The sequence below is a fragment of the Pinus tabuliformis genome, chromosome 9, assembly GCF_031772625.1.
Source record: "Pinus tabuliformis cultivar Carrire ecotype Pingquan chromosome 9, CPIR1, whole genome shotgun sequence".
Lineage (NCBI taxonomy): Eukaryota > Viridiplantae > Streptophyta > Pinopsida > Pinales > Pinaceae > Pinus > Pinus tabuliformis.
The window spans coordinates 1,309,119,520-1,309,136,305 of record NC_142307.1 but is presented as its reverse complement, the minus strand read 5'-3'; positions in this window follow the sequence as shown (position 1 = coordinate 1,309,136,305).

Genomic DNA, 16,786 nt, shown 5'->3' with positions numbered 1-16,786 from the left:
TTCTCACAATAGATGTCTTAACACTAGTTAGGTCATACATTCATTGAATGAAATGTGGTAAGAGCCATACTTAGATATGTCAATTAACCATGCTTATAACCAACATATAACTAGATAAATAACAATGATAGAATAGCCATTAAAGCCACATAATGACAAGTACGTTAACTCATCAAAAGCAAGAGAATATTAACTCTTATTAACCATATGCAAAAGCCAACCAAGTCAGGACTTCCACGTACCACCTGACCATAGATTGGACTGAACCAAATATTTCTTTCAGTCAATCACCCTCATGCCATATTCCAAGCATGAATGTGGGATCTCGTGGAAAAAACCAATCCATAAACAACCAAGGGGATCTAGAGGTTAAACCACCTCCACCCTCACCATACCATGATCTCACCTAAACCGGTCCCAAGATCACAAAACCAAATTGAACTTTGATGCCTCAAGATTCCTTCACCATCCCTTGAGGAATTTTTTTGTCTCCATCCACATGTTGAGGGATTCCCAGAGAAAACCATCTCCACCCCAACCCTTGGGATTTTCCTAAGACCACCTCACTCGTATCCAAAACCTTCTGGAAATCCATAGATCAACTAAGAAAGAATCATATCACACCATGGCTATCCAGGAATGGCAAGGCAACGCTGAAACCACTGCCAAAACCCGACAAAATCAATGTCACTGACATCAAAGAAACCAAAATACACACATGAATATGCCATGCAGGCCAAAACCAGCTAGGAAGTCATACATGCAATATGTTACCTGCAAGTATTCCTAATGAAACTGCCTGATCCAACCTTTCCTTGCTTGATCCTTGCTTTCCTTTGTTTTCCTTGTCCTTCCTTATCCTTCCTTTGCTTGCTTGCTTTCCTTCTCCTCTTCATGCTCTTCTCCTCTCTGAAATCTATTATGAAAATGAACTCACAAAATACTACCAATTGATGCTTTGATGCCTTTTTATTCTTGATGCCTCTAATTTCTTCATTTTTTCATTTTTTCCCTTCATTTTCCTCCTCACATGCAACCTGTGACCTTTCACTTCCCTTTTCTCCTGATTTCCTTTATTTCATAAATAAAAATGTCAATTAGTGCCTCTTTGCCTTTTCAAATCCTTTTCCATTGCCTTTGACAATTTCATAAACACAACAATTGATGCCCACTAGGATATTTTCCCAACATTCAGCTTGGAACAAGTGTCCCATGACCTTGGTCTAATTTTTCCTTTATTGACTTTATTACATGAAATTTTAACCCAAGGTTGTTATAGTGTTCCCTCAACAATACAAGAGGTCGAGTTATAAATTTAGGGAGGACCGAGTTGTGTCATATACAACCTTCATGGAGTTGATTTTATCAGCTTTGAGGTCAAGCTAGATTCACCTTAGAGGAGGACGAGTTGTTGGTACGAAGGGAGAAACAAATAGCCTATCATGTGGACGAGTTATATTGGTTGACGAAGACCATGAGTTGCATTGTCGTTGGAGTAGAGGTTTGTTGTACGTGAGATGCCATTTTCTGACTATATCTTGTACGTGGAATTGAAGTGTTAATTTTCTTATAGTTGTTGGAAAATACACTAAACTACTTTTTTAAATTGAAGCATGCAAATGTCAACTTCAACCATTCTATAAATAATTAAAGTGTTGTAGTAGATTGTGTACATGATGAAGTGTATGAAGAAGTAAGCTTACCAAGCAATATATTGTCAATGGTTGTGATTACCAAGTTCTTTTTTTTTTGTGCACTACACTCTTGTCCAAATGGCCATGAAAGTTTGATATGTTATTGATATAATATTCTGAGTTTTCTATATATGAGAAATAACAATTTTAATCGCTGTGACTTTCATATTGTAGTGACAATTATTATGATGCATTGTTATTCTTGAATTAGGTTATTTACATAAGCATTTTCTTAACTCTGTGCTTTGACCATTGTTTGGCAAACAAGAAAATGCACCTACAATACTTATATGCAAACTATTTGTCAAAAATTCTCAATGGACTAGATTACATAAACTCATAAAAATGAGGCCATTTATATCAGTATTTTACAAGATTTTGGTGATATTATAATGTTGTTTTGTAGTATCATTATCTATATATATTTATAAATAATAACCCTCCTCACATGTGCTCAAAGATCAAATTAAAACTACACCAACAACAAAATACAATACGCTGATTTGACAAATCCTCAAACCAAAGATTACAACAGAAACTCAAAATTCGATGAAAGGATAAGGATATTTGATGAACGTATAAGGATATGAGGGAGGTGGATGCCGTTATATATGCCACTTTTCATTTGGATGGAGATGCGATGAAGTGGTGGTACTGAGGGATGATCACTTTGGGTCATGCAAGCATCACATCCTACACAGAGTTCTCGTGAAAACTCATAGAGAGATTTGACTGGAAGGACACCAAACCCCCTCAAAGGGAGGGCATAGGACAAGAGCACTTAGATGACGGGACCAGGAGGATATTTGACTTTAGACCTTGGGCTCTAGGATGCATGTACACTAACCATGATCTTAAGGAGGAGGTTGAGAATGAGGCTAAGGGCATGCAGGATTGTGAGGAGCACATAGGTATACCCAGTGTGATGTAGGAGTCACCCTTGTTGGAGATTCCTTTGATAGACCCAATTAACACATTGGTGGAGACAGTTGAGCATACACCAATAGGGCAACCCATTAATGAGGTACCTAGAATTGTGACTGAGTTTTTAGATGATGGTTTCCCACAACAAATTGATGAGGTGCCAAGAGACACAGAGGTATCCAACATTGATGAGGTGCTAGGAGACATAGAGGTATCCATAGTTGTGAATGAGTTTATAGGTGATAACCACCCAAAATAGTTTCAAAAAATCTAGACTAGCCTTCTAGCATTGAAAAAGAAGGCCACGACAGTCTAAGAGACCATTCTGCAGCAAAATGAGGAGTTAGAGGGCATGAGAGTGATTTGTGTCGAGTTAGTGGCCAAGTTGACTCGTGTTGGGGAACGGTTGGATTCTGTAATGGTACAACTAGAGAAGTACACATTGGAGCATCATAGAAGCCCTCTTGAGGGCATACAAGGATGGGGTTTGCAATGTTGTTAGGTTACCTTCACACATTGGAGAGAGAGAGGCAGAGTTTCCTAGTCAAATATCATGTGTTGACTAGGTGTCGACGGTGTTGGACCCACCAACATTCAGGGGATCTCCTTCGCATGAAGTCCCATATAGACCTCACACCATTTGGTGTAGGAGTCCCATCCGGTACGATGTCCTGATTGCCAATATCTTAAAGATATGCCTTAGCTCTTTCTTGTCAGCACATGAGAGTGATATATTTGGTCTTAAAAAAGTGAGGTACGTATGCTTGGTGAGTGCTTAGTGTAACTTATGTCTAAGTTCCTTCACTGCAGAGGGGGAGGGTGAAAGTGAGTCTCTAGTCGAGAGGGTCTAGTCCTAACTTAGGTAGAGACACACACAACACAACAAGATCTGCACAACCTCTGATGGAGTAGTCCACATGGATACGGTAGTCACAAACACTAAGGTAAATGAATAACACATACAAGACCCAATAGAGTATTCCACACGGATGTGACAGTCATTATAATAAATATACAAGAATGAATCTGTCTAGTGTCCGACAGAGTAGTCCACATAGATGAGACAATAATAGCAACCATTACAACACATCTTCAACAATATATGCACTAGAATAACCGAAGTAGTTCAACTATCCTAGTACAAGTTAAGCAGACATGCATTATAAGCGATTAAAGAATAGTCTTACAAATGAATACAATGCATGCATGAAAACGTGATGGCCTGTGACAGGCTTTTGAATCAAGCGAAAGTTCTAAGACACATTCATACACCATATATCACTAGCCCTAGTAGTGGAGCGTTGGAGCCACTACTTGCTCCTAAAAGAAAAGATTATAGACTCTCAAGGTTATGTGGGAGGAGCCAAGGTGAAAAGTCCTTTTGCATGGACAATGAAGGGGTATATATAGCCGAGGGTGAACTGACCCTTGTGACTCTTCGACTTCCCTCATGATTGTTCGACTTACATGACTCTTCAACTTCATCCATGGGTCTCTTGGACTTCCATGTTACATTACATTGATTACAACAAGAATGGCCCATAGTAGTGATGTCGCTGAGACGACTCATGACACAACTCGACATGAACATGTTGATTGTGGTGTATGTGTCGAGTTGCTATGCTGTTGGGTGATGAGTATGCTCTTGGTGTATCATATCTTCGTCTCTGTAGTGGCCAATCTAGGGTGCTAGATTAGACTATATTATTATCAACCAGGGTCAGTAAACTTCGAGGCATGCGTCTACAGTCTATAGACATAAAGGATTCCTAACTAAGTGTTTATGGTGATAGGTTGCAGTACTCCTTTACAGGAGGTTAAAATATGTTTCCTCTCACCTTAACACTTAGATCACCTAACTTCTCTAACTGTCCTAAGGATACAGCGTATTGCTAGACTGAGATTTTAATCCTCTTACAAGGATGCTATGCACAAAAGCTCTGTCTAGTTAACAGTTGAGCATTCATGAAAAATCAAAAGCACACTAAAGTTTAAATGCATGAAAAACAGAGTCTATGGAGAAGCTTTAAAATATAACGATGGATCAAATCTCTTACAAGATATGGTTCAATGATCTTAACGATGAAATCTTCAAGCTATCACCATAAATACCATTTGTGAGAATTTCTAATCAAATCGACAAAATCATAAACATGGAAATAACACTAAACACTATGCGTTCTATTCAAATTCAAAAACTGCTAAGGAAATGAAATTAACAGTATACCAATCCACGGAGGGCCCGTCCACGTTTCAATGGTACATTGAAGTAAACTCAAGCAACGAGAGTATTAACGCATAAACACTGCTGGAGTAAAACCGTGACTATATTCAAGTGCTGAAGATTGAAATCACATACAAGAGTTCTGTTCTCAAACGATGTACAGAGATAATAATCGTAACTGTAACTGTCCTTGAAAACAAAAATAATATGAAGTCTTTATCTGCCTGTCCCTATCTGAATTGAATGTACATTCATTAAGCAGTTGTCTCTGCTTTTACAAGGGAATGATTTTTGGTCATTTCTAATCTAAACCAATTTCCAAAAAGAAACAAAACGAAACCGGTTTGGGAAACCATGGCTTTTACTGCCTTTGTAACCAAAAGGCTGGGGTTTGACCAACGTGGACCGCATAACCGAGAGATTTTGATTTGCTGTAGAATCGATTTTTCACCATGCATGTACATTCCACGTCTCGTTCCTGTCCATTACTTTGGCTTGCCTGTCATGCCAGTGTCAGATGATAAACCATTTACGGGATGTTATGACTTCCTGTAATCTTTTTATTGAAAATTCCTAATTTCTAACATAAAAATTCATAAATTAACTTTAATGCAAACTAACAACTATAATGCTATTAATTAATCAATTTCAAGGAATATAAGGGATCTATGGAGGAAAAAGGTAGACAAATGATGGTGTTTCTAGAAGAAAAAGATGGTAATGGAATGGTACCAACAATCTACGTATGACGAAGTGTGCAGGGTATTTGATGGTCTTGGTATTCGCTTGATGGTTCATGCATGTGTATGTATCTCCTTCACTTTCTACTTGGTATGCTTCGTGTGTTCATCCAATCGTGAGCAAGTCTTCTAGCATGCACTCCTTCTTCATCCTGTTCGTCGTCGCACCATGTTCCATTCATGTACCTGCTTCTGCAATCACTCATGACAAGACGACATCAAATCCAGAAATCTCCTAATCTACCATGATGCATTGTTTTCCGTGATCAGTCCGGGTGACCAGGAGGGAGGACAAGGTACTAAGACTGCACAGAGAACAGCTCCTGTTGGGATGCGGGACTACGTAGAACTTTCAGGAAAAACTACACAGAGGTCACTGGGAGGCTGATTTGAGCAGTCCAGGACAATAGTGACATCTGCAAGAGAGGGCTCAGTTGGGAGGCAAAATTGCATAGTTTTTTCCAAGGAGGTAGTGTGGGTAGCACGAAGCACTCGCAGTGAAAATTGCACAGTTTTTTGGAGGATGCCAAGATCATGTTGCGGGAGCTACTGGTTAGAACTACGCAGTTATGGGAGACAGTCAAGGCAGGACATGACTACGCAGTTTCCAGGCTGAGTGGAGTTTTTGGAAGTGGGAGGCCTATTAATGAAAACTACGTAGTTTTTAGCAGGAGAGGAGAGTAGACCAGTAGGGGGACTGCCTGGAAAAACTGCGCAATTTCCCGAGACACTGCAGTGACAGGCATCAGAGGCCTATCTCTCATGTCTGCATAGTTTTTGCAAGCAGTGCAGGCTAGACAGCTACTGCGTAGTTTTGGGGATGAGTGTAGCCGTGGATCACAACTCAAGTTATATCTTCTGATTGACCAGAGCGAGGCTTGATGGATGGCCTTGCAAGAAGCGCACACTGGAATGACTTCTTGGACAAATTTTGCACAATTTTGGTAGACAAATAGCTGGCACATTTCCATAATTGTGTAGTGCAGTCTGCCCGGGAGGATAGCCTTAAGCTCTGCACAGCTATGGGCAACAATGCAGGGTCACTAAGGGCTGAGACTGCGTAGTGCAACTCAGTGGAGGTTTGGTTGATGGAAGGTTGTCAAGTCTAAAAATTTTCGAGAAAAATTGTTAAGTGTGTAAGCGCACAAAATCGTGTATATATGACCTTGTGAACACACACTTAGCATGACTGAATGACAAGACACCTCAAACCAACAAGACAACATGTGCTCAGTGCAACCGTCTAAAGGTGAGAGCGACAAGTGTGACACCTAAGATGGGTCATTGAATGATCATGGCAACGCTTGCGCGATAGCGTCTACAACTTTGTGTGTGAGTACGATGGGTGTTTACATAGTCGGAACAACTCATGCAGACAAAGACAAACCTTCGATATCACCTGAACAAGGTCACAAGAATGACATAATAATGAGCATGTCAAAGATGACAGTTGGTCAAACAAGTGAAAAAGAAGTAAGACATGTAGAGGAAACACATGAAATGACTTATGTGTTTGCACACATGCATGTTAATGATATGACAATGACAAGCAGTACTACAAACTCAACTAATAGATGTACTTCGAAAGGTGTTCTTTACTTTCCATACTTACCCTCAAGATGATCATGCATCTGACGGAGTTTGCATGTGGTCCTAATCTTTTGCAATCACTTAGTCTCTTAGTCCTTCTCCTCAAATCCTTGGGAGCGATCTTAGTCACTGAAAGATAGATCAATGTAGTTCTAGCGGGCAATCACTGTTGTCGGAATGAGGCCTTAGGAGGCCCATTTGCACAGTTTCTGCATGCAAGACAAATAGGACAGCTTGGACAACACTACGTAGTTTTGAGGCACGTGACACTATTGCGGGATGGGGTCCTGGGAGGACACCTCTGCATAGTTTCTGAGTGTGATGTAGCTTGGGCAGCTGAGAGGCAATATTGCGCAGTTTCTAGATGCAAGGCAACTGTTGTGGGATGGGTTACAGGAGGACACGTCTACGTAGTTTTAGGTTGCAAGGCAGACTGAGCTGCTGAGGGACAATATTGCGCGGTTTTTTATGACATTGGGTTTTGGCTGGGGAAGGACATTGGAGGAAACCACTGCACAGTTTTGGATGCCAAGGGAGGCTGGGGTCTCTATGCACTGCGCAGTTCCAATAGGCAAGGGAAAAAGCTTGAGGGTTGCAAAAGAAAAGTGCACAGTTCTGGGAAGCTGGATGAGGATAGGTTGCTCGGGAAATTGGCTAAGTGTGAGATCAGGGGACATATGTAAACAATGATAAGACTCAACTATGATCAGACACGAACACTTATTGATGAAACAACCTTCACGACAAGAGTGCGTGAAGTGAGTGTGAAACATGTCTATGTAATGAAAACAACTCATACGCATAAGATTTCCCTTGAAGTAAAAAAACATTCCCTTTGCATGAAAAACACTAATCCTTATGCCCAAAGATGACACATGTTGCATAAAGATGAGAACATGAACAACTCTTGAGATCAAGGAGGGGAGCTTGAGATCATCAACTTACCAACAAGTGACCAAGGAATGATCGATCGCAGGATCGTAGTGTCATTCCCATTAGCATGTGAGGAGTTAGGCCGTTGAGGTCTACCAAGGCAGATGACGAGATGTAGCTCACACCATGTGGGTTCACTCGCAAAGTGGCGGATGCATTGGCGCATTTGGGATGCTAGATGGTATAGGGTGGTATGACAGTGAGCATTGATGCCGAATGGCACACAAAGTTGTGCCACGGAGTGCAGTGCTACACAAAGGAGTGTAGGGGTACGTGTTTGTGTACAACAAAGTACGATGATGCACAATTGGTTGTTGGACCATTGTCTCTGGAGAGATCTCTTGGCAGGGGCATCACACACAACATTGGGTTTGCCACACTTAGGTTTGGAGAGCGAGTTGGTCAAGGGGTTGACCGTGAGCTTCCATATGGGTTCTTGGATATACCCATTGGAGCACACACATCTATCACTCTTCGTCATTGCACATTGACATAAGGGACTTGGATATTGTCGCTTGATGCTCTCATCACTAGAAACGAGACCTAGGAAGTTCATCTAGGAGAGTTGGACGGGGCAAAATGCATCGGGAGAGAGACTTTCTAGTTGTGCCATATGGTCATGGCGAGAGTTGTAAGACGTAGACTTAGGGATGGGTCATTCTTCTACAAAGGTAGCACATGCTTCCCCCCTTATGCAAGTGCATAGGTAAAACAAAAAAATTGACGAATTATGGGCAAGACCTTACTAATGTGATAGGATGGTCACATGGTAATGCTGGTAGGAAAAAAAATAAATTAAATGTTTTGTTAAGAAATTCTGCGTATTTAATTTTGAAGTAGGTTTTGATTTTTTTTTTAGTAATAAGATGGAGGAGTTACTTATCTTAATAAGTTATTTTATGTTGTAAATATAGTTTGCGGTTACCCATATTTTGTGGAGAAACGAAATCAATTGACATTCGTGACTCTTGGTTGTAATGATCAATTTTTTTCCTTCGGAATAAAGAGAAGAGTGTTGGGAAGTTCTCGAGAGGGCAAAAAAAAGAGGAACTCGTTGTTTTCTGTTTAACTGTAGCTTTGGAGTTTGCAAACACGCATGTAATTTCCAATCTATGTGAACCAGAAGGTATTTTATGTGTAAATGGTGTAAATGGGAGTGTAAGTTTGTGGGATGATTAAATGGTTTGAGATTGAATTGTAACCCCGCAATTAACTCAATTTGATTTATGTGTGCGAACTCATAATTTCATTTGTGTGCACTTTATCATTTAATATTGGTCATTGTATGAAAACCTATAGCTTGTTGAACTAATATATATATATATATATAGATTGGTGGCTTTAGTTGTTATGATAATATATTTATCTTTTGTATTCTTGTTGTATCAATTTAAAATCCCCGTGAAGGAATGTGCATTGTGTTTTGGTATAACGAATGTGTGGTTTTTTTTTCTAGAAATTTAAACGTTATTAAACTGAAATAGGGTACCATGTTTTGAATAGGGTGCTGCGAAATTATTTGACAACACAGGGCATTGGGGCTTTGGAAACGAAGTTGCCAAATTATTTGACATAGCAGGATGGCCATTTTACTAGAAATCGTTATACCGAATTTTGGACAGTCCACTGTCAAATCATTTTGTAGCAACTTGCCAAATAAATACTGGAGGATTGTGTATCGATGTGAAATCTCCTTTTAGCTTGCCCGTTGCACCAATTTGTGGTATCAGAGCCAACCTTTTGTGTAGTTGATATTGTCTATAGTATAAGAGAAGATGTCTAATCTAATTTAGAATAATAGTTTGCAGTGCTAAGATCTTCCTCAGATTAAAAACAAAATGTTTTCATTGTGCTTAAGGATTCATCAATTTTTGCAAGTAAAATGAAGAGTTTTTTATGTTAATTTTATGAGAAACCAGAAACTGAACAATAGCATAAACATGTACAGAACATCATCAAAAACACATTACAACAAGCACATGATAAAATGAGTTCACCCCTCTTGGGCTATGTCTCCTTGGTCCAGCTTCCAATGGCTCGGGCCTCTCTATTGTGCTCAAAAGTGTAAAAATTTGTGTTTACAATGCTCAAATGCTTTTGAAACCTACTCCAATAAGTCCAAAATACTAAAAAATGGTTATATATCCTCTTTTTGCATCCAATTTTGTGGAAAACTGAAGAAGTTATGACTTCCCCTTGTTTTCCCACTAGTGGTTCCACAAAATGCTCCACATCTGACAAGAACCCACAATTTCGCTCCAAAAATCTACTAACTGAGCGAGAATTTTGTCGAGCAGCAAGCCATAATCTATCAGCACTGACTGTCCATTGCAAATTGCAATTAGCAAGGACTGGCGGGCTCAATGTCTGTGTACACGGAGATGATTGTGTGATTGCAATATCGCGGACTGATGACACTATAAACTCGAACTGATGAACCTCTCGCATCTGGGGACTTATCACATTTCGCAATTCGACAGATAATCGAGGTTTTATATATGCAGGACTTTTGCACTGTAGCGATTTGCGATTGAGATATCACATCGCAACCCAATTCCTGTCGAGGCCCGATTCTATAACACAGACCCTTCGTCAATCTGCGATTACGATCCATCGCATCGCACCTTCGGCCGTTTCTTAACCATCCTACATACCTTATCGCATCGCACCCTTCCCTGCACAGTGGCCAATTTCTAACGCCGACCTACTTGCGATTGCGATTTGCAACATGCGGGGACCAGTGGAAACTTGCCACTTGGTGCTTCCTCATTTGCTGAAGGACCTTGACACATCATCCAATCCTGTCATGGAAGCAAGTAACATATGAACTTTGACTTGCTCTAAATTCTGCATACGAGCTCGGATTGGAGTGTCGTTCACACCGTTGGAATCATAATGACGATCTCTTCAATATGAAGTTGAGTTTAACAAGATTCTAACTCTTTGATTTTTTAGCATAGTTTTGAGCACCTGATCACTCATCCCACTGGAAGCCTTTTGGACCCCAAAATGATCACTTTCAATTGTTCAGCAGGTGAGGGTACAATTCCCTCACCTTTCCAACCTCTATCCATTTGGATTTTGAAGGAATTGTACCTTTGAGCCCCACTTGAAGATAATCAATACTTCCCCTTTTTTATGTCCTTGATCTTCTGTCAAGTATAGTGTCTTGCTGAAGCACATCAAGGAATTCTGGAGAAAAGTCTTCAATAGATGGAATTTGAACATTCTCTCCTTGATATTCAATCAAAGGAGGCTCATACAACCTTAAATTCTCAACATTAACAACAACATAAATTTGCATATATGAAGGCAAATCTAACCTGAAGGCATTATTACCAATCTTTTCCAAAATCTTGAATGGATTAGATATAATTGGTTTGAGCTTTTTACCTTCCCCTTTGAGCCTCTCTTTGTTAATGTGAAGCCAAACTTCATCACCAACTTAGAACTTGTGATCTTGATGATGCTTGTCGTGCCTTGTTTTGTACTTGCCTTGGCTTTTCTTAAGCTGTTATTGAACCTTTTGGTGCACTAATTGGATTTGTTCAATGAACTTTCTTACTTTGTCTATGTCGCTATGACCTTCAATAACAACATCTTTGCCAAAAATAAAATCCAAAGGACATTTAGGCAAGTATCCCATGCATGCCTGAAATGGCAAAGTTTGAGTGGAATAGTTCTTGGCTCGGTTGTAAGCATGCTGAATATAATGCAACTGTTCATCCCACAACTTAGGATGCTTGCTGCAATACCCAAACAAAAGATGTATCATTGTTCTGTTCACTACCTCTATTTGACCATATGTTTGTGGATGAATGGTTGTAGCTTTTTTTTTTTTGGTAACTGTTCATCCCACAACTTAGGATGCTTGCTGCAATACCCACACAAAAGATGTATCACTATTCTATTCACTACCTCTATTTGACCATATGTTTGTGGATGAATGGTTGTACCTCCTTTTTTTTTCTTTTAATGGTTGTACCTTTTTTTTTTGGGTAACTGTTCATCCCACAACTTAGGATGCTTGCTGCAATACCCACACAAAAGATGTATCACTATTCCGTTCACTACCTCTATTTGACCATCTGTTTGTGGATGAATGGTTGTACCTCCTTTTTTTTTCTTTTTTTTTTTATAAGTTTGGTGTCCATGTATCCCCACAGGTGATACCTTTCTTCTGTTCACTACCTCTATTTGACCATCTGTTTGTGGATGAATGGTTGTACCTCCTTTTTTTTTTCTTTTTTTTTCTTTTTTTTTTTTTATAATAAGTTTGGTGTCCAGGTATCCCCACAGGTGATACCTTTCTTCTTCTTCTTCTTCTTCTTCTTCTTCTTCTTCTTCTTCTTCTTCTTCTTCTCCTCCTCCTCCTCCTCCTCCTCCTTCTTCTTCTTTTTTCTTCAATTTCGTCTCCATGTATCCCCACAGGTTTGATACTTTTTATTTTTATTTTTTATTTTTTTTTAATAAGTTATGTGTCCATGTATCCCCATAGGTTTGACAAAAAATTCCCCACAAAGCGAGAATCTCGATCACTAATAATGGATGTACGCAATCCAAAATGCACCCAAACATTCAGAAAGAATAACTTAGTAATTTGTTCAGTTGTAACTTTCTTTTTACATGGCATCAAAATATGCATTTTGCTTAACCTATCCACAACTACATACAAATAATCATGACCTCTTTTTGACAATGGAAGACCTCCTACAAAATCCATAGAAACACTCTCCCACGGTCGTGAAGGAACCAGAAGTGGTGTGAACAATCCTAACTTCCTATTGCTATGCTTATTGATTGCACATAATGAACATCCCTTAATAAAACGAGACACACTTTCAAGCATACGAGGCCAATAACAATACCTCTGTAGATGTGTCACCGTCTTGCTTGCACCGAAATGACCAACAATAAGAGAAGTATGTGCCTCTCTTATGATGTTAACTCTTTCCCCCTGCGGAATACAAAGCTTGCCAATATGGTACAACAAGTTATCATGCAAATGATAATCCAATTCCTCTACTTGGTTACCTTGACTCAAGCTTGCATAAACATCTTCAAAATCATTATCTAATGCATATTGCTCAATATAACTTTCATGTAAAACAAAATTATGCTTGAGTGAAGTAGGTGCACTAACAATAGGCCGAGAAAGCATATCAACAATTTTATTGTAGATACATTTCTTATACCTGATTACCAAGTGGAATTGTTGAAGAAAACCCATTCATCAGAAGTGTCGTGATTGTTGCGGCTTTGATTGTGATTGCAAGTATTATAATGGTTGATGATCAGTGTGAATGATAGTTTCCTTTCCCATCAAGTAGTGCTTCCATTTTTTCACACTTTGTACCAATGCATACAGTTCCTTGTCATATGTAGGATAATTAATCACTGCACTATTAAAAGTTTCCAAATGAAAACAGATAGGCTTACCATGCTGCATGAGGACTGCACCCATAGCGTAGTCACTAGTATCTGCCTGAATCTCAAATGACCGTCTCAAGTATGGTATTGTGAGTACGGGATTAGTACTGATCGTTTGCTTCAATGCATCAAAGGCCTTTTGATGTTTGCCTCCCCACTGAAAAACATTTTTCACATTGGTCAATACATGCAAAGGAGCTGCTATTATAGAAACATTAGCAATGAATTTCCTCCAATATTGAGTTTCTCCCAGAAAACTTCTTACCTCTATAATTATCTTTGGCCTTGGCCAATTCACAATGACATCAACCTTGGAGGGATCTATTTTCAACTCACCTCCTCCAAGAATATGACCGAAGTAAACTAAAGAAGTTTTTCCAAACACACTTTGACATCTTAAGATACAACTGTTCTTTTTTCAAGACATCAAGTACTTTTCTTACATGCATGACATGTTCATCACGGGATTTACTGAAAATTACGATGTCATCTAAGTAGACTATGAAAAAATCATCAAGAAACGGCCTCAATACATCATTCATCACACGCATGAATGTAGCAAGAGCATTACATAAACCAAACGACATAACCAGCCATTCAAACAAACCCTGTTTTGTTTTGAATGTTGTCTTCCAAATGTCTCCTTCAATTATTCTAATTTGATGGTAGCGACTTCTTAAGTCCAATTTAGTAAAATATTTTGCATCTTTTAATTTATCAAGTAAATCATCTATTCTGATCAGTGGGTAGCGGTTCTTTACCATAATTTTGTTCAATGCGCGAAAGTCCACACACATTTGCCATGTTCCATCCTTCGTTGGCACCAAGACAATAGGTGAACCACAAGGCGAGGAAGATGGTCTCATGATCCCTTTATTCAACAACTCTTGGATTTGCGTCTTAATTTCTGCACTTTCCATCACTAACATCATGTACATGCCAATGTTAGGAAGAGGGCAATCTTGCTACAACTGTATCTCATGTTGGATTCCTCTCTTGGGAGGTAATCCCTTTGGTTCCTGAAACATTTCATCATATTGGTTAACTACGTCAACCAATTCATATTTTAAATTCAAATCACAACCTTTAAAAGCTTCATTATCGAAATCATTCCTGGATTTAATCATCGAAGCATAAAATTCTTGCTCGAATTCACCAGTCTTTTCATCTGCCCTACATTAACAAGCGAAACATTTGTTTTCTTGTTGTGAGCTCTCACAATCTATTCTACTCCATTTTTAAATAAATGATATTTATTTTCATGTCGATGGAAAATAGATTTTCTTTCATAAAGATATGGTTTGCCCAAAACGATGCCATAGATTTCTAACGGCACAACGTCAAGCTCCACTTCATCTATGAAATTTGTAGTAATAACGAATCTCATTTTACACTTTCTTGTAACCCGCAATTGCACATTGTCACATACGCACCCAAGTGTATACGGTTTATGATGTGGAACAGTTTCCAGATTTAAACTCTTGATAATGCTTTCAGAGATAAGATTGGCTTGAGAACCATTATCGAACAATGTATCAATCTTTCTATGTTTTGAGATCACCCTTATGTGAAACAGTTCTATTCTCCTCTTTTCATTTGGAGTTTCATTTTGCGAGCCTGAAGAACTAGTGCTGGCAATGGATTCCTTTTCTTTTAACCCCATGGCTGTGATTTTAGTTTCATCACCCGAATCGAATCCCAAATCCTGTTGAGTGGTTGCAGTTTTTTTCTATTTTCCCTTGTTGTTGTTTCATTTTGGGATGAAGCTTCCAATAGTTTGCTTCATTGTGACCCTCTCTGGAACAGTGTTTGCATATAATTTTCTCTCCTTCTTTTTTGATAGACACAATTTTCATTTCCTTCCCTTTGAAAGCATTTTCTTTTCCTTTGCTCTTAAATGGATTTTTACTACCTTCTTCTAGGGTGTTTTTCCCTCTTGCCTCAAGATGAGTGGCTTGCGCACACACATCATCTAGATTATTGGGATTAAACATTAAGATAGTATGCCTAAGGTAATTATGTAAACCCCCTATGTATTTCAACAATGTGTCCTATGATTGAAAATCTACACCTAACATCACAAACCTTTTTCTGAATTCTTGGGTGTAATCTTGCACATTTTGACCTTTAAGTTGTCTAAAGTTCTACCAATTCATGATGGATTTCTGCATATAAGCTAGAGGGTATAATTGTCTTTAATTGCAGCAATGAAATCATTCCAAGAAATAGAGATTTTATCGTGTTTTTTAATCTCCTCTCGGGTCTTTGATTCCCACCATACAAGTGTTGCACCCTCCATTCTCAAGGAAGCTAACTGTATCTTCATGTCATCCTCTTGAAGGTTTTGAATCCTGCAATAGACCTCCAACTAACAAATCCTATTATCAAGCTTCTCTGCATTCACTTCACCATTATACATTGGTGAGTCAAATTTAACATAAAGTTAAAAAAAAAATAAAAAATTACCAGTTCCTTTTCAAGAATGATGATGAGTATGAGTAAGGGTTGTATTAGTGGAAGAGTGTGAAGATGCTTGTGAAGAAGAAGATGAAGAAGATGGTGAAGAGGGTGGAGGTTTGTCTCCAATCCCATTACCTCCTTTTCAATTACCTCCTCCCAAAGTGGGAGGTTTGGAACTTTCTCCTTGCAACCTGCTATTCCTCTCTTCATAGAGGACCTTCACCATCTCTGTCATATCAAAGAAAGCCTTTCCGAAGGTCTCTCATCTTCTGTCATGTTTGTAGGTTCTCCTTCATGAGACATGATCTCTGGAGTCTCAACTGCAACTTGAGGCTAAAATGGTGTTGGAGATTGTGACAACCTTGCTCTTCTTGCCCTTTACCTAGCTTAAGGGCTTCCAACCAGCTTCCCTTCACCTCTTTTGAGTTTTAACCTTATAAGCATGACATAAACTTGCAAACAATTAAATCTTTCTTTCATAAAGCAAAACCTAGTGCTCTGATACCAAATTTCTTTGATTTAGAATATTAGTTTGCAGTGCTAAGATCTTCCTCAGATTATAAACAAAATGCTTTCATTGTGCTTAAGGATTCATCAATTTTTGCAAGTAAAATGAAGAGTTTTTATGTTAATTTTATAAGCAATTTAACATAAACCAGAAACTGAATAACATCATAAACATGTATAGAACATCATCAAAAACACATTACAATAAGCACATGATAAAGGAGTTCACCCCTCCTGGGCTACGTCTCCTTGGTCCAGCTTCCAATGGCTTAGGCATCTCTATT